The sequence below is a fragment of the Rhinolophus sinicus genome, linkage group LG07 (assembly GCF_036562045.2).
Source record: "Rhinolophus sinicus isolate RSC01 linkage group LG07, ASM3656204v1, whole genome shotgun sequence".
In the NCBI taxonomy this organism is placed as follows: Eukaryota; Metazoa; Chordata; class Mammalia; order Chiroptera; family Rhinolophidae; genus Rhinolophus; species Rhinolophus sinicus.
In genome coordinates this window covers 105,433,840-105,452,723 of record NC_133757.1, presented here as the reverse complement: position 1 = coordinate 105,452,723, position 18,884 = coordinate 105,433,840, and the positions used below count along the sequence as shown (strand labels likewise).

General features: G+C 44.0%; 2 long non-coding RNA genes across 2 annotated transcripts in view; one reads left to right on the top strand and one right to left on the bottom strand.

The window, feature by feature from the left end:
- LOC109442509 (uncharacterized) overlaps positions 1-12,094 on the top strand; it is a 142,408-nt gene extending 130,314 nt beyond the window's left edge. The window contains exons 7-9 of the long non-coding RNA XR_012498188.1: positions 4,233-4,784; positions 5,402-5,599; positions 9,466-12,094. This is a non-coding gene — a long non-coding RNA (uncharacterized LOC109442509). The remainder of the gene's footprint in view (positions 1-4,232; positions 4,785-5,401; positions 5,600-9,465) is intronic.
- LOC141572740 (uncharacterized) overlaps positions 1-18,884 on the bottom strand; it is a 182,998-nt gene that overhangs the window by 10,280 nt on the left and 153,834 nt on the right. Inside the window, exon 3 of the long non-coding RNA XR_012498189.1 lies at positions 920-997. This is a non-coding gene — a long non-coding RNA (uncharacterized LOC141572740). The remainder of the gene's footprint in view (positions 1-919; positions 998-18,884) is intronic.

The window sequence follows — 18,884 nt, the reverse complement described above, 5'->3', positions numbered from 1 at the left end:
AGAAATACTTGAAAGAGGCAAAATTCAGAGGGAGAGAATTTCTTTAGAGAGCGTTGTGAGACTGCTGGGAGTTTTTCGCACATGAAGCCAAGTGAGTCAAGGATATCTTTCTGGGGTTTGACATGTGTCCCTGGACATTTGGGGACTCCAGGGTCTTGTTCCTCTTGCATGTCTGAAAATCTAAAGGCTAGAGACTGGCCAAGCAACTGGCTAGCAGCGAAGTGGAAAGCCTGCTCAGTGAAGAGCTGGATGCCCAGAGTTGGGCTCCCCTGAGCACCAGTGTTGACTACACTGAAGAATCCAGCTGAAAGTCATCTTGAAATGCACCCTGGCAGAGACGAGCACTGGGCATAGCTAGGCCACCCCAGGAAGGGGTGTGCGGTATGAGGGTGGGGCATTACCTGATGCCAGGAGAGATCATAAGAGGCAACATGACACATCACACAGGTCAAAGGGAATGGATTCTCCTTGCCAAGGGGAGTGGACTCCAGAGCTGGGTTGCCCAGGTTCAAATCCAGGCTCTTCCATTTTCTAACTGCAGGCAAGTGACAGACCATCTTCGTGCTTTAATTTCTCCACTTAACTATAATAAGTCTAATCCCAGGGAGCATGGGAAGTACCAACACTAGATTACATCAATGCAGGTCTTTCAGTCTCTTTCCTCTAATCCTTTCTGCCCTGAGCTCAAGCCTGAGGGTCTTGAACCAGACACAGTGTGGGGGGATGGGGGGCGGCGAAGTTAGGAAGAGAGAGAGGGCTTCCTCCCTTCTAAGATGTTCAAGGCTCTTGCCCCATCCCCACCCCATCCCAATGAATTTCCCAACCTAAGACAGGCCCAAGTGGTGGGGGAAGGGAGGAATAAATAAACACAAGAAAACTTAAAAATAAAAATATGACTAAGAGATTGTATTGGTCTTACCTGGAGCTGTTAGTATCTGGGAGTGACTGGAAAAGCTAGAAGATGAGCTTGGCATATTACCCAGAGGGGAGGGAACCCCTGTAGGAAGGAATCAAGTTGTTATTAATACTTTCTGCTTGTAGCCAGTCATATCCAACAAACTCAATCAATAAATTCAAGTGTAGGGATTGTTTTGCAACTGGCTTTTCCAGCAATTGCTTTCACTTCTGCCCATTGGCCTTTGGAGCAGAGAAATGTCTTTCAACCTTCTCACTCTAGGAATTGGGTAGGCAGTGGCATTATTTTGGGGGTAGTCATTCCCTTTCCATGACATCCAAATATTGCTTGAAATCCTGGAGTCTCAGATTTCTCTAGGACAAACCTGGGCATTGTCTGAAATGAGGAAGGTGGGACTTGTTGGCCTCAATGCAAATCATCCATGAAGAAGACTTCAAGAACCTTTCTAGGAGTTTCGATTTTTGACAAAACCCTTTGCTGACTTATTCCCCAAAGTATAGGGATCTTTCTGAGTTTTTCTAAGTGCCTTAGAAATTATTCTTGAGCACTTTTCTAATTTTATGTATTATCATTTTGTTTTCATTATTCCTATTTTTCCAGCAGATCTCCCGGTGGCTTGAAACTTCTAGCTAATATTTAAAGTTGCCCCTGAGTCGTGTGCCTCCCTTGCCTTACTGTTCAGGTGTCTTTCATTTTGGCAAATAACAGTTACCAGCTGTGATTAAAATATGGCGCCAATGCTTTAGGACTGACACAGAAGATGGTCTTCCTGCAGGACAGATGGCACCTCCGGCATTACTCAGACCGGCCATCTAAGCCCATGTGGCTTTGGAGGTGTGCCTGAGGTCAAGGGTCAAACCAACTTGTAAGTGGGCCCCAGGCCAACGTAACAGATGGGGGAGGATGGACATAGCCAGCAGACCACAGGAGCCCTGAAGAGAGTTTGTGTACAGGGGGAGACGGTAGCATCTTATGATTTCCCTGAAGAGTCCCTGGAACTTAAACACAAAAATCCTGGTTTACCATGGGAGTGAGGCATTTCAACAGAGATAGTTCTAACATCCCCAGTCCAAAGCCTTCCGGTGTGGAATCTAGTGAGAGAATTCTGAATCTCAGCCTTTGCCTGAATTGACCAAAACAGCTCCTTTGGGGCAGAAAGCTGGGACTTTCTGTAGTCTAATAATTTTCTCTCTCCTGGCAAATCCTGAGGGTAGAGTGAGCTGTCTCGGTCTGTGTGGTTTGGGGGATCTGAACACTGGCGTGATGGCCCCTCGTGGTCATGGGGGCAGAATGGAGGGTGGTGAGGCAGCTTGGACCTGCAGAAGAAATGGGTTTTCAGGACTGTCTTCTTTTATGACGTCCTCCTCTCTCTTTTTTTCTGCAGCGCATTTGTGCCATGAATACCCTGTCTGTTGTACAAATGACATTGTGGAGTCTATCTGTGGCCGTTGGCTGGCAAGTGCCATGGGTGCCCTTGTAGGGGACAGGGCTGAGGCAATAAAGAACATCACGTAATGGTCTGTGGAGCTTCATTTATGTTTGACCAATAGGCAACATGCTTACCTGGCCAGGAAAGTTGGAAATGGCTTCCAGCGTATGCATTTGGGGACACATGAGCGAATTTCTATGGAAAGCTGGAGGTTTTGTAGCTGGAGAAGGAAAGGAAACGGACGTTGTGCAGACAGATGAGCTGGACTAAAACTGTGTGGATGGTGCAGGAAATGCACCTTCATTGGCTCGTGATCTTCCCCTTTGCAGATGACAGAAAAGGCAAACAAGAGGGAGAGCTGAGTGCACTGACGTCTAAGCTTCCCAGACTCAGTTCTACCGTACTTAGGCTGTATATCTGGGTTTGAAAGACACCCCTTCCTCCGCCCGGGGGAGCTGTCTTACAATGGTGTGTAGCATTCAGTGGGATCATCAAAGAACCATCTAGCAGAACAGCTGGGAAGTCACTGGGTCCCAGCACCACCGGTGTGCCCTGGCTGGCTGTCACCGTTATAGACGTGTGTGTATATCAAAAGGTCCTTATGCCACGTTCCACACTGCATGTGTAGCCTTGGTTCTTTACCTCTATTCAGAACTTGCTTAACACGTCTTACTGTTTTCTAGACATTATCCTCAACACTTTACAATTGTCACACATTCATTTCTTGCAGCAACCCTATGACATAAGCAGTCTTATCTTTTGTGTCTTACAGATGAGAGATTAAGTAACTTCTGCAAGTGTCACACAGCTGGTGTGGTGCAGACTAGGATTCGAACCCCGGCTCCGGGGTTTGTACTCTCAACTACTCAGCTTTGTTTTATGCCCGCCACTATAGCTAACTAGCAATTCTCTAGGCCTTTCTGCCCCGCGAGATGGGGAGCTGCCTAAGGACAAGAATCATATCAGGTTTACTTTGGTTTTCCGCCAGCACGGATCTTAGTGCCTGGTACTGAGTTGGCACTCAGTGAATATATGTTTAAACCACAACCCTCGGTGCCAAAAGTCATGCCATTACTTCATCCACGGCACAAAATTGTAGAATAAACAGCTTTCATTTTTATTTTGCGTCCCGGCTGCCACTCAAACTGTTAGCCACCTCCTTCTGGGGCTCTGTGCCCTTGACTCTTCCTGAATGTTTATTATTACAGGAAACAGCTTGGGATGAACAGCCAGCTGCCAACTAGGTGAGACCCACCCCTTGGGTTTGGCTGTTCTGGCCACAGAGAGCCACCCATGGCACAAAGCAGCATTTTTGAAAGTGCCTCTTCCCTCAAGATTTCTCTCCTCTGCCCTGAAGGTTGCCTAGCAACCTTCTCCCCTCTCTCCGCTTCACATGGAGCACCACTCTGTTTTCATCACCCCATCCCCAAGCCCCCAAACTCTCTTCTGTGCTGTTACCCCCTTGCATCTCTCTGCCTCATTATTCCATCTTCAAACTTTACACGGACAACATTTTTCAAACCAAACTCAGCCTAACCCAGAAAGCATCCCTTGTTTTCTCATCTTTTATATCTTTGTAGACGTCTTTATAACATCCTTTTAATATTAACTTCAAGATCAAACTACCAAAGAAAGAAAGAAAAAAGAAAACCCCACATGAAAAAACTGTGGGCTGGAATTCCCTAAGAGGTTTATTCAAGCTTCAAATAACTGTTTTTCTCTACTTAAAAAAGTCAGATCATACCACACACTCATCATGTCTGATACCATCACATGTGTCATCTGATAGGACATAGAGATTGGCTGGGATATAATATATGTAAGTAACATGCAACATTTTCACTTATTCTGACACTTAAGATGCTTCTCCTCTGTTGTCCCATTCAGGGCCTAGAAGAGAATTCCCAACTCTCAAAGCAACAGCGGCAGTGGTTGCTGGTACCATTTGCTACCATTTTGCCAGCTGTTGACTACGGGCCCAGCCATTGGAGAGAAGCAACAGACATCACATTTCCAACCCCACTCCCTCTATAGAGAAAGGCAGGTTCCCTGGAAAATAAAGGGACAGTCATCTCTTCCTAATACTGGGCATTGATTTGGCCTCAGTGCTGAGTTTTTAGAAACTTGTGTGTCTCTCAGTTCCTGACTCTAGACTATTGTATTTATCCTCAGAGGAAAATGCAGCCTATGCCCACAGCCCTGCTGTCAAGAGGAGGAAGCATGCAGAAGACGAGCAAGAACACACAAGCAGGAACCCTCTGCCTTTTAGAGCATGGAACCAGCAACGCCCCAAGTGGACAGGATCATGGTAGTCAAAAGAAAGATACTGGGATGGTCCCCAGTGCCGCCTAATATTCAGAAAAGTCCTTGAACACAGGTTTCCCACCCTGTGAAGCCTCACAAGTACCTCTGCACCCGATCAGAGCAGCCTGGGAGCAGGTGCGAACCTCAAGGACAGCCCAGCTGGGTGGCCCATTGCTGTTCATGGAGAGGGAGGGGATTGCAGACTTTCCGGATTGCCCCTTACTGTTATTCAGCCTGCACCCCCGCACAGCTTGCACAACCACATGGGGCAGCTCTGGACCTCGGATTGTTATTCAGTTGTGGGGAGTGTCCTTTACTCCTTCACCTTCAGCATCCCTTTTTTTTCTGTCCCATATATCAGTTCCAGCTAAACAAGTAGTCATTTATTTATAACGACATTTGTATCATATTGGACTTTAAAATCAATTGGAAAAAAAATTTCCAATCTTTATCTCTTTCTTTTTACTGAGGATTGGTTTCCGGGTAAAGGGGCATGGAAGCACGGGTGCCATCAGGTCCAAGCCCAGCCTCCCTTTCCCTGGCGGAATCCGGACTCCCAAATTCTCTTTCTTTCTGGGGTGCGTGGCCCTGGGTCTACATTGGATCTGACAGCAGAAGTGTAGAAGTGGGCAGGTGGGAGACACTGCATTCCAGGTCCGAGGGGATCTGCACAATTGAATAAGAGTCTAAATCTGAACTCCCTGCCCCCATGGTTGTTGCACTGGACTAGTTATTTCTTCTTTATCTCTTAGGCTCAGATGACTGGGTTCTGTTAAAATTACGGCCACAATCCAAGGCAGGGGCACTGCAGGACACAGACGTGGCAGGCAGAGTGAGCATGCACACAAATTTATGCCACCGAATTAATTCTTCTCCACAGTTTTTCATGGGGAAAACTTTTCTAAATGGAACAAGACTGGAGGAGAAATGTCTGGTCATCCTTGGGAAAGGTAGGCATAATATTAGTCTTATATAACTGTTCTATTGATAATAATCACTGCTATTTACTGAGTGCTTGCTCAATGTTAGGCACTTAGATACATGCTTGACATTCATTTTCTCACTGGGGTCATTCCACAGCCCTGTGGAGTGGGCACTATCACTTTTCCCCATAACACAGATGAGAAAACTGAAGCTCAGAGAGACTGAGTAACTTCTGGTGGCCAGTGGTCATCCAGATGTCAGAGCCCAAATGCCTGCTTCCAAATGACCTCAAATTAACTTTAATAGTTCATTCTGTTCTGAAGTAATTCCTTTTCTAAGGCAGAAAAATCTACATCCAACAAAAGAAACATTGAGACACACGATTAATTACTAACATAGGAAGTAGCAGCTGGGACTTATACCGGCCTGGAGCCTTCGAGCCCTCTGGCGACTAGTTCCTTTTATAACACACCCTGTCCGCTCTCTTAGCTCCTCTGAAAGTACTGCCTTGGAGCACAAATACCTGATGCATTTGAACGACAACGTTGCTCCAGCCAGCCTGTTTTCCCTCCCTGTCTCTTCCTAGTTTGCAGAATAAAGGAGAAAGAGTGTGATCTCCAGATCAAGAGAGAAAGAACATTGGTTCCGGACGGCCTGGCTACATTTGCTGCTGCCTCTGCCCCCCCCCCCCCCCAACTCTGCCAAAGGGTCCTGCAGATACTTCCTTCTGTGCTTGCCTGAGGTCTGTGACCTCTGCGCCACTGCATTCTGGGAGAACTCAAATGAACTACATGGTCTAGGTAGCTACTCCTGAGGACTTAGAGTTCACAGTCAAGGGAATGGAAGCCCAGAGAAACAATAAGGCAGTCCTCTCTTTTTTGACTCATCCGTAAGCAGGTTTTGCTCAAAAAAGGGAGACTTAGAATGACCTCAACAAACAAGAGTCTCAGCAGCATGGACCATTCATATTAAAATTTGGGTCAGAGTCTCCATGACAGTTGTCTGTCCCTCCCCAGGGCAGCCCCACAAAGTTGTGTAGGTTGAACACTGAACAGCCTCTGGAGCACCATTGTGAACTTTTTAGCTGTAGAAGCCTGTACATTTATTGCACCAAATTTCTAGCTGACAGTAGCAAAGTATCTTGATGAAGGGGTGCCTTGTGGTAACTCCTACGAAGGTGCCATATGGGCTAGGGGTGAGTGACTCTGTTATTTCTCCTGGTGAGGGTGGCAGATGGCTCAGGGGCAGGGAAGCTGAAGCAGGGACAGCAGTACACAGGATGTCTATATGGAGAGGTGCAAGAGAACTTGGATTTGAAACCGGCTTTGCCATTTACGAAAGACTGCGTAAGTTCCTTAGCTTCTGAGTCTCGGTTCTTATCTATATCATGGGCATAATAATAGTTGTACTCATATTGCAGGTTTATTGTTCAGATTAAGAATATACATGTATGACAGAGAAGCACCAAGAAATGAAATAAAATAAAAACAATCTGCAATCCCTCCACCGTGCACACACGGATACACATGTATGTATGCATGTGCACATGTGCGTGTATGTGTGTGTGCGTGCCTGGCTGGCTATCATCTGTCCCTCTATAACTTGGCCTATTTCTGGCACTTGAGAAATTATAACTTTTTATTATAAACCAGAAGAATCCAAATTGAAACCAAGATTCTTGGTTGGAAACATGCCACAGCAGTTCTGTTCGTGTTTCAGAGCTAGCCCTGAAATAGGAAAACGTTGTTCAGGTAATGAAATTGGTCAAGAAATTCAATGTAACAGCAAGGTTATCTGTGATCAGTGACCAGAACATTAAATACCAACACTAAAGGTTTTAGAGCATTCATTGTTTGCTATGATGAAATTATGTTGGGCTGCAAGAAGAAAATGAATGGAAGATGGTAGGATTATACACTGGTACAAATATTCATTTATTCATTCTCTAACCGATTGCTTATTCTATGGTGAGCACAAGGCCAGGAGCCATGGAAGCAGAAAGAAGGTGTCGGTGTAAGTTAGGCTAAGGTAACAAATAGACCTACATAGAAAATGCCAGGAGACCACAGAAGATTGTATCTTCCTCATGGAAGTTCTGACAGGCTGCTCAGGTTGATGGAGCAGATCTCCCCCCATCTGTGGGTTCCTTTCATCTGTGCCTTTTTCATGTCTGAAGACCTCATTATTATCAACAATTAGCCAAATTAAGGGGAAAGAGCAGAGGAGCAAATGTGGAGACTTTTTATGGGCTAGGGCAGGAAGTGGCCCATGCCATTTCTGCTCACATTCCACCGGAGAAAACTGAGCCATATGGCCATTCCTGACTGCCAGGGAGGCTGGGAAATATCATTCAGCTTTGTTCCCAGGAAGAAGGGAACAAATATTGCCGAACAGCTAGTGATGACTTTCCCAGGAGGACGATCCCAGGTGAGGGAGCCATGCCATACGATGACTGAGGATTGCTGGACACAGAAAAAGAACCTCTGAACAAACTATGATTAGAAACGGGTGTGGGGGAGGCAGTGCTGTGTTCTGAACAAGTCACCGGGAAAGACTGGGAAGTGAAGAAGCAAAGAATGCCAGCTTCCACGAAGGGAGCTGGCTGCCACAAACCAACAGGCCTGTCTTTATCTGTGTACAAGCTGAAAAGATACTGTCAGCTGCCCAGGGAGGGTGTCACCATCAGTGGTGCTGTTTTCTGGCACGAAGGACACTGTCCTGCTCTACATCAGGCTGGTCCCGATCAAGGTCAGGTTGTTCAGTCTTGGTCTTGATGAACGTATTTCAACTGTGTCCTCTATGGGAGGAGAGGGACTCCTGACTTTGAAGAGGAGCTCTACAGAGGAAACGTATGTGATAAAGGACAGGTGTGTAGGAGCTCAAGGCCCCTGATAACCCATCTCTTCAGCTCACATGGAAAACTGTTGGATCCCCTAGATCTGAATTCTGATCCTTACAATAGACCTGTGGATGTGTAGAGGGCAGAACTCGAAGATGCCCACCCCCCAAAAAAAATAATTCCTGCTCCCTCGTGTCTATACCCTACATAATCCCCTTAATGGTGTGCGGGACCTGTGAAGGTGACGGGGTAGTGACTCCCTTGAAAAGTTTATATTAAATGGCAAGGGTGCTGCGAAAGCCACTCCCATTACGTTGCATTATATAAGACTCCATTGCAACCAACTGGAGAGAGATTCTCCTGCTGTGTTTGAAGAAGAAAGCTGCCCTGTTGTGAGAGGGCCACGTGACTAGGACCCAAGGAAGGTCTCTAGGAGCTGAGACTGACCCCTGGTTAATAGCCAGCAAGAAAACAGGAACCTCAGCCCTAAAACTGCAAGGAAATGAATTCTTCTAGCAATCACATGAGCCTGGAAAGAAACCCCAAGCCTCACATGAGATTGTAGCCTCTGCCAACACCTTGGTTTCAGAGCAGAGAACCCAGACAACTTGTGCCTGGACTCAACTTGTGATGCACAGACACTTGATTTAATACATTTGTGTTGTTTTAAGCTGCTAAATTGGTGGTAATTTGTTACACAGTGATAGGAAACTAATAGAGGATACTTGGGTAAGTCACTTAACTTTCCTGAGCCTCCAGTTTTGTTGTTGTTAATCTCTAAAATGGGCACTGGTTTTAGACTTAGTGTAAGAATCACATGCAATGACATTATGTAAAAGTGTTTTGTAAATTATCAAGTTACTAACACTGGTAAAAAGGGTTTATGAATAACAGGCCCTAATGCTGTAATATAAAACTGAAGGGAAAAACAACTAAGCATTTATCTTTAAAAAACTAAGCATTTATCTTTAAAAAATGGATCTAATTAGTGTTCTTTTTTAGAAATCATTCTGGCCTTCCCTGCTATTAAATGATCTATTTTTTCCTCCTTAGCAATCAGAGTTAGCAAGGCCTTCTGGCATGAAATTCAGTGTGATTCTGGGGCTGCAAACCAGAATGTCTCCAAGATGGACAGCACTATGTAGGCTATTCCTATTTAAAAGGTGGCTGCAAGAAGGTTCTGAACATATGCTGCCCTCCAGCCAACTCAAGTTCCAAATCTTCCTGGAGTTGCCTTCAGAGTGAAAATAAGAACAGGCCTGAAGACTTCAGAACAAGACAAAACCAACAAACTATCAGTGTCATTGGCACATATTATTGAATGACCTTTTAATTTGTAAAATCCTCCAAGGCTATGTGTTGGGGACCATGGGACCTCTGACTGGTCTTGGGGATTCCCAGGGGCCTACAGACTCCACTTGGAGAATTGCTGTCACACAGAAGCCAGTACCATACAGAGAGGGCATCAAGCAGGAATGATCTGGAGGCTTTTTGACTGTGAGATATCACACAGGCAGCTCCAGATAGCAAACATAGTCTTAAATAGACAAGACTCCTCAGGGAGTCTGTTGAGGTCAAAACTATTTTCATAATAATACTAAGATATTTGTCTTTGTCTCATCTTGACATTTGCCCTAATGCTGCAAAGACAGTAGTGGTTAAAGCAGCTGTCTCCTTAGCACCATTCAAGGCAGTAGTCCCAAACTGCCAGGAACCTACTAAAATAAATATTGAAAACCACTATAAAACCAAAGCCATATCCATTTAAGAATGTTCTTGATAAAACAATAAAAAATAATTTTATTCTCAACTCATGAGTTACCTGCCTTTTTAATATTCTGTGTTACAAAATGAGTAGTATGCAAAAAGGCCTTATTGCATACCAACTATGATTATCTCAAGGAAAAACACTTATGTGATCATTTGAGTTGTAAGCTAATTAACCACTTTTCTCCCCCATGAATCATCATTTTAATTTGAAAGAAGAGTTGAATAACTATGGTTACGAGGCCGGACAATCAAGTTCACGAACTCATCCTAGAAAACATGCTGCATACTTCATTGCTGAATATCACTATGGTCACCTTCAAAGTACTCCCCTTGGGAAGCTATGCACTGATGCCAGGGCCTAGTCCGCCCTTCAAAGCAATTTTGGAACCCTTTTTCTGGAATGGCCATCAGAGCTGTCATCGTATTACCCTTGATGTCCTGAATGTCATCAAAATGTCTTCCTTTCAATATTTATCTTCAGGTAAAGAAAGAAGTCATTGGAGGCCAGTTCAGCTGAGTAGGGAGGCTGTTCCAATACAGTTGTTTACTGGCTAAAAACTCCCTCACACACAGTGCCATGTGAGCTGGTGCATTGTCATAATGCAAGAGCCATGAATTGTTGGAGAAAAGTTCAGGTCGTCTAACTTTTTCACGCAGCTTTTCAGCACTCCCAAATAGTAAACTTGGTTAATTGTTTGTCCAGTTGGTACAAATTCATAATGAACAATCCGTCTGATATCAAAAAAGGTTAGCAACATCGCTGCAACAAGTTTGTGACCTTAGTTGCCAGACCACATATGCAGACTTGGGTATTAGGCAGATATTTTCTCATTAGGCAGATATTTTCTCAAAAATGAACTAAGTGACCCTGTCACTTCAAGGAAAACAACTGATAGTATTTTCTAAACAAAATAACATTTTAGTATTCCAGCATAAATCAGAGAAGTTAGAATTTTGGAAAACTTGTTGACAGCTTCCCAGTTCCTAAAGACCTTTCTGAGAAACTCAGGGTGATATTAATGACCATGATATTAAAATACTGTACAATGAAATGTGTCAACATGAGGAAGAGCTGCATAACTTAGTAAACCAATATTTTCCAATGACCAGTATTATAATACAATGTTATAAAATCATGCATGGATAAAAGAGCTATTCAAAATGGATTCCACGTTGACCAAGGAGTTTACCATAACAGAGTATGAAAAGTTCATGGATATGTTTTCAGATTCCATATTTCAACTAACCTTTAAAAAACTGCCACTTGCAGAGTTTTAGTGTAGTATCAAAGAAGAATATCCTCAATTACATGGAAAGGCTATTAAAGTACATATTTGCATGAGGCTAGATTTTAAAAATATATTTCAACCAAAAAAGAAAATCACAACAGATATGAGGATGCAGCTGTCTTATTAATCAGGACATCAAAGAGAGATGTAAAAATGAATATAAGACCACTCTTCTTACTGCCATTTTTTGGTTTTGTTTTGGAAAATAAAATTGTTTTTCATTAAAATACATATTTATGTTAACCTGCAATGAGTTTGTTATTTTTTAGTGAATTAATAAATACTATTTAAGTCTCTCAGTTTTAATTTCTAACAGACATTGATACATACAATCCACATAAACAAAAGCTCCTTGAGATTTATGGTAGGCTGCATAGTGGCTCCTAACGTTGTCTACATCTAATCCCCAGAACCTGTGAATGTTACTTTAAATGGCAAAAGGGGCTTTACAACTGTGATTAAGTTCAAGATCTTGAGATGGGAGATTATCCTGGATTATCTGGCCGGGACTGATGTAATCACACTGGTCTTTATAAGAGGGAGGCAGGTGAGCAGAGGGAGCGGTAGGAGATGAGATGACAGAAGCAGAGATTAGAGTGATGTGAGGAAGGGACCATGAGTCAAGGAATACCGAAGCTGCAAACAACAAGGAAACAGACTCTCTCCTCAGAGCCTCCAGAAGGAACAAGCCCTGCTGACAATTTAACGTTAGTTCGTTGAGACCGATTTTGGGCTTCTGACCTTCAAAACTGTAAGGTAATAAAATTTCATTGTTCTATGCCATTAAGTTTGTGGTAATTCATTACAATGGAAACAAGAAAACGAAGACAGTGTCCTCAGTAATTTTTAAGAATATAAAAGAGTCCTGAGACCAGAAGTTTGAGAACCTCCACTCTATGGTAACCCAGCTTCAATGGAATCAGACCTGGGGAAGACTGGAGTGGCCCGAATATCCCCACGGTCCAGAGGGGTCTTTGTTTCCTTCAGAGCCTGGGGGTGATTCCAGGACCTGGAAGACAGACTCTATAATTATGTTGACATAATGAATAAATGGGCCTCCTGCGCTTTGTTATGTAAACAGGATACTCAAGACAATAATACGATTTATAGAGCGCTTGCTTGCTCAACGCCACACACTGTTAGGCCATTTAACACTATTACCTTATTCCATACAACAACACTGCAAGGCAGGCCCAAAAGGACTGAGTGACTTGCCTAGGTCACTGTCATGCAGGGACTCAGCTCCCGCTCCCCACACAAAAACACAGGATTTGTGAGGCCAAAAAGGAACACCCACGGAGCCATAGATAGGGGAGTCATACCACAGTCTCGCTGGCGGCTGGGTTGGAGACACAAGAAGCAGGAGCCACACGATCCGCAATCCGCCATCTGCTTCTCTGCCAACCAACCAACTGCACTTGCTAGCAGCAATCCGTAGTCTGCTTCTCTGCCAACCAACAAACCAACCCTCTAGTGTAGCCATGGCAGTTATTTTAGCGGCTAATGGCTAACCAGTAACAGCTGATGGCCACCCAGCCACAGCGGATGGATGTCTGATTACAGCTGATGGCCATCTAATAACTGAGCCAGCAACTTTCCACGTGAGGCCAAGAGCCTGGAAACTGTTCTCTGGGACTCTGTCCCCACAGTCACACCGCTAGTAAGTAGCAGAGCCAGGTTTCGAATCTCTGTCGATCTGGCCCTCAAACCCGTGTTTTTTTCCTCCAGTCTCCATGGATTTGGATGAATTTACTGAATGTCAACTAGGCAGTTAGCTACAGGTGGTATTCACCATGTTTCCCCGAAAATAAGACCTCGCCGGACCATCAACTCTAATGCGTCTTTTGGAGCAAAAATTAATATAAGACCTGGTATTATATTATATATTATACTATATTATACTATACTATACTATACTATACTATACTATACTATACTATACTATACTATATTATATTATAGACCTGGCCTTATATAAGACCCGGTATTATATTTTTTTATACCCAGTCTTATATTAAAATAAGACCGGGTCTTATATTAATTTTTGCTCCAAAAGACGCATTAGAGCTGATGGTCTGGCTAGGTCTTATTTTTGGAGAAACATGGTATGTATTGCATCACATTAATTTTTTTTTTCTGGCCAGAAAGTAAGGATAAATCTAATCATAAAGACAGGACGGCGTGGAGATAGGGAGATGGGGAGGGTGAGTGGGGAATTAACAGTTCTTGAGAACCTACCATTATCATCAGCTACTTTTATTTCACCAGGCATCATGTCTTCTGTGTTGGCAAAAACTCTTAGGCTATTTATTCAAAAAGTGACTTGTTTTCATGTTGATGAGTTTCTTCCCCTCAGATTTGAATGGAAGGAATAGATAAGTTCACAGTGAAGAAACAATGGCTCTGTTGCTTGTATCTCTCTGACAAGCATTATCTAATATAATTTACAGAAATTGTTATCATTATCGCTTGTCTTCTGGCCACAGCACAGCACTCAGAATGGAGTGTTACCACGGTGCCTCTGGTCTTCAGCAATTTTTCTTTTTGTTCTGTTTCATTGGTAAATATTGTCTTGCTTTGCCCTTAATCTAAAATAAACCAGCAGAGGACTGACCAGTCCCTAAGTGACCTTTAGCAGTTTCTTTCCGTTGGATGGTTAATAAGTTAAACTTCCGTAAATTCACTTTTATAATTTGCTTTGATATGGTGCTACCAAATGGTGATTACCTTGGCGACAGACTGTTAACTCAGGCTGTCAATCAGAATGTGTGCCCACATTGCCAAGGGGCAACCTGACCCAGCTGGGCAAGAAATAGAGAGCTTGACCAAATACCTTTGTCTTTGGGAGAGCAGAGCTCCAGAAATGGAAGAACAATTTGTATCTAACTTCTTACTGTCCAAACTTCTGGCCTTCTTAATGTATCTTTATTTTAACGAGGCATTGGCAGAGTGAATCATCTTGTCTTAATTTAGATCTAATTCCAAAAGACAGATCTGGTTAAGAAAAAAATTGACAGATTTCAGAGGCTTTTTTTTTTTTTTTTTTATGGAAACATTTCTCTTTCCAAAAGATTGACTTACAGGAGGACATCAATGGTAAACCAGTCTCTGTGCTAGACTTGCCTTTCAAGCAAAGTATTTTCCAACCCCACATTCACTGGGTTTCTTCAGGCCTAGAGACTCTTAACTGCCCTGTAAGGTCACAGGCAGAATGAGCCAATGAATAATGAACGTGGATGTGAAGGTAGCATGTAACTCTCTGACCACAACACCTTGCTAATAAACTTTCAGAACCGCTTGCTGTCAGGCTGCTCATGGAGTGGAGATGATAACTTGTCAGCTAATTTGGCTTTTAATACTCTGAACATCCTGACTGCTCTGAGGTTTCTCCATAGCCAAATTGTCTTGCCTGTTAAATTTGTAATGTATTTAGGGAACTGCACTGAACATGTTTAGAAAAATGGCCTTGGAGACTCTTGGGTGCTTTGGCAGGGGAGCCACGGGCCTCCTGGAGCTGGATGTTGACACTGAGGCAGTGTGCCGGAAATGGGGCGGGAGCCAGACTGCCTCCCTCGAAGCACTGATTTCATTTCTGTTCATGGCTTCAGAAGAAAAAAAAAAAATCCCAAATGCTGATATTTTTAGTTCCCACTCACTCCTTGACTATGAATAGGAAGGAATAGGATTGAAATTTCCACCAATCTTCAAAGCAGACTTACCTTTAAAGCAAATACCCAGGGTTTGAAAACTCATTCTAGATGGAATAAAGTTCACAGAAAGAGAGAAGACGTTAAGAACCAAGGAAAACAAACCCCTAGAGCTTTCAGCAGAGTTGGGTTAAGGTTCCATCCCCCAACCCGTGACCTCACATGGAGGGGAACAGCAGTGGCTTCCAACAAGAAAGGGAATGTACCATGTGATGGGGGAGAACAGCAGCCTGGAGTTAGCTTGCCCCAGTACCTCAGCTCTCTTCAGGGTCACTGGAGCAATCTCAAAAACCAGCGCAGTACTCAAGGAAATGACCCACGTGGACATGCTGGTGGGGATTTAAATGTTTTCTTGTCACCTTACAGGGCCAGACACTGGAGGGAGGCAAGGATAGAGAAGAATGGGGGAAAGGGGAAGAAGGGAGGGGAGATATGCAGAAAAAATAACACATAGCTGAGGAGCAAACACATGCTAATGGAATCCTGAGTAGAGAAGAGACTGCTCAAAGCCCTTTGGATTTTTATATATCCATCATTCCCAGGACAGCTGAGTGTCAACAGTAGGAAGCCAAATGAGGATGTGCCTTGTAAACTTTCATCACCTTAGTCCTCCTGAGGAAGTCACCCAGGAGCTCATTTCAGCTGCCTTTGAAGTCTGCTAGGAACTTCTGGCCAATGCTGTTTAAACAAAATTTAGCCATAAATACTCAATAGCACCAACATCAGACACATTACTTTTCTTTTCAGGTCACAGACAAGAGAAATCGCCATATTACGTGTACTAGTTAAAGAATCTGGAACATATGAAAAGGTTCCAAAAAATCATCTAGAGCCTATCATAAAATTGATATGGTCTAGCGTTTTTCATGCTCTTGGCATACCTCCAATTCCTTTGTTCCCTTGTCCATCTAGACCTATTCAACAAAACCCCAAGCTTGGATCAAATCTCTTGTCAACATTACTTGTTCCTACATCCAGTAGGAGCAGAAACTGTGAACATCATGTAGCTTGGGGCCAATATAATATATAATTCACAGCCTCAGTTCAGGGAGCTCCCACTGGCACTTTTCATTCCCTTTCCTAAGCCTTGGTCTCCAACCGCTCCAAATCTTCTTCGTGACCATTGCAACCATCTCCTCCATGACTACTGCAACCCCTGCCAGGCATCTCAAGTCCCGTCCTCTTCCTCCCCTGTTTTACCCTCTGCCCGGGCAGCCAGGTCAGAACCCAGGCAGCCATTCAGTCTCATTGCTCTTGTGTCTCTTCATCCACATCTAGTCTGCAAGGTCTACCAGTGCGATCTCTGAAATGGACCTCTTATCGGCTCCCTTCTCCCTGTTCCCACAGACACGACATCAATTCAGGTCCCTATCAACTTTTGCTAGATGACTATAAAGGCTTCTGAATTGTTATCCCTTCCTCCTGTCTTCTCAGTCTGCGGTCACCTCTAGAGAACCCTGCACAGATGCACATCCCCTGGGGACCTGAAAGGGTGAGGAATTCATCACAACTCCACCAGTGAGGGACGGGAGCCCAAGAATGCATGCTCCCCTTGCACCATGTATTGGTTTCCCCTCCTCTATCCTATTTCTCCCTCCCTGTGCCTCACCCCGATTCCTGGGATCCCTTCCCGAAGTAGACCCCCTGTATCAGCACCCACCTCAGGCTCAGCACAGATGTAAATAAAACTAAATATCCTCCCTCTAGGACTCACATCAGAAGTAGAAACGGACCCATTGTCAGATACATATAAAACAACATGGCCCAGGCAGGCATTTATTATGCTCAGGGCTCCTATAGATGCCTGTGGGAGAGCACAGAACTCAGCTTCATGCCATCAGGGAAGTGTCCTCCGCTGGGTCAGAAGGTGGATGTGGTTGGGTGGAGGGTGGGGGGATGTACAGTTAAATGCTGCTGATTGAACAAATTTAATGTCCTTAGGCACCTGGATTTCTTAATAAAGACAAAAAGCTCTAAGCTGCTTGCTTTATTTCATAATATATTCTCTGGCTCACCCATATTTTAGGCTAGTTAATTCCCACATGACAAGAATGTTACACACCTCGCAGAGCAGGTTACTTAGTTGGTGTGTATTGGAGTATTTTATGGCATTTTTGCAAGAGCAAAGATGACTCTAAGGAGAAGAAAAATGTAGCTATCTTGTGACTCAACCTTCTCACTAGGGTGTTTGCTATCAAAGATAAGCATATTAAGATGAACTAGAAAGCCTCCCTATGTCCCAGGTGCCACTTTCACTATGAGGGGGGGGCGATTGCTAGATTAACGAGAAGCCAAGTATGATTGCCACTTGGATCCACAACAGCAGGGGATATACCAGGCACCCAGCCGCTGGCCAGCTGGAGTTTCTAGATTCCTCATGGCAACATCGATCTACAATAATGCGATTTACAATTCAAGCTGTGATTAACACCTCCCCAGTCCCTCTCATCAGCCCTCATCACCTCCAGAGATGAATTCAGCTCTTTTCTCCAATCTTGCTTTCTGAGTCACCACTCGCGTTTCTCACCTGGGGTCTAATGAAAAGGCTTGACAAAAGATGAGAGGAATATGTAGCTACATCAGACCTTGCCACCTTGGTTCTAGTCTTCCATTCCAGTCTCAAGTGGGGCTGACTTTGAAGACTGGCTAGGAACATACGTAGTTCCCGCTTTCCTTTGAAATGTTTATCCCTCTCTCTCTATTCCCACTCCATTCGGGGTCATGTTCTCTCTCCTGCATGTATGTGCCTGTGTTTGGAACTTCATGGAGCCATGCTGAGGCTGGATGCTTGCCGGCAGCACATCAGTTGAGGAAAAGCATTTCTCTCTCGTCCTTTTTTCTGTCCTAGTTTGCATCTAGGTAAAGGCCCGTTGAAAACCAGGCTGTGCCTTGGCTATATGTACTTTAAAAAAAAAAAAAGACATGAAAGTAGCTTCATATTCTGAGCAGTGCTTTTAAAATCTGTCCCCCAATTTTTGGATACCCTTCTCATGAAAAGGTGGAGCTCAGGTACCCTCCCCTTCAGGATGGTTGTACTTAGTGACTCGCTTCTAATGAATGAATGTGGGGGGGAGCGTGATATTGCGTGGCTCTTGAGACTAGGTCATAAAAGTCACTGCACCTTAGCCCTTGCTTTCTCTTGGATCCCTTGCTGTAGTTGGGGTTTGGGGAATGGGGAAGCCTCCCTAGAAGCTGACCCTCCGGCCCCACTCACGCTTTCGGATGACTGCAGGCCGAAATCTCATGAGGGATTCTAATCCAGAACCACCTAGCTTAGCTGCTCCCACATTCCTGACTCACAGAAACCGTTTAATAATAAATGTTATAATAAATGTTAGCTGTTTTAGGTGGCGAAACCTTTTTACATGTAGCAATAGATAAATAATATACTGTGTACTCAAGTCATTTCCTGCAAGGGCTAGAGGTGCTAAGGCAATAGCTCTCTGTCATGTCAGAGTGCCAAGGCTGTCAGAGCAATGACCAAGGACAGGGGTTATTTAGGAATTCTTAGTTTGAGAAGCTTGGTTCAAGGACAGATAATAGAACTTGTTTGGCCTTTTTAACGCTCTCTTTTCCCGAAGCATGCGTAGCAGTTTACAACAAAAATATATGTAGAAAAGCCATGAGAACAAGTAGGAAATAGAAAAACAGGACCAAACACAGGGAATAGTAATGACAAGCATAAGGGCAACGTAGCTGCAGCAGC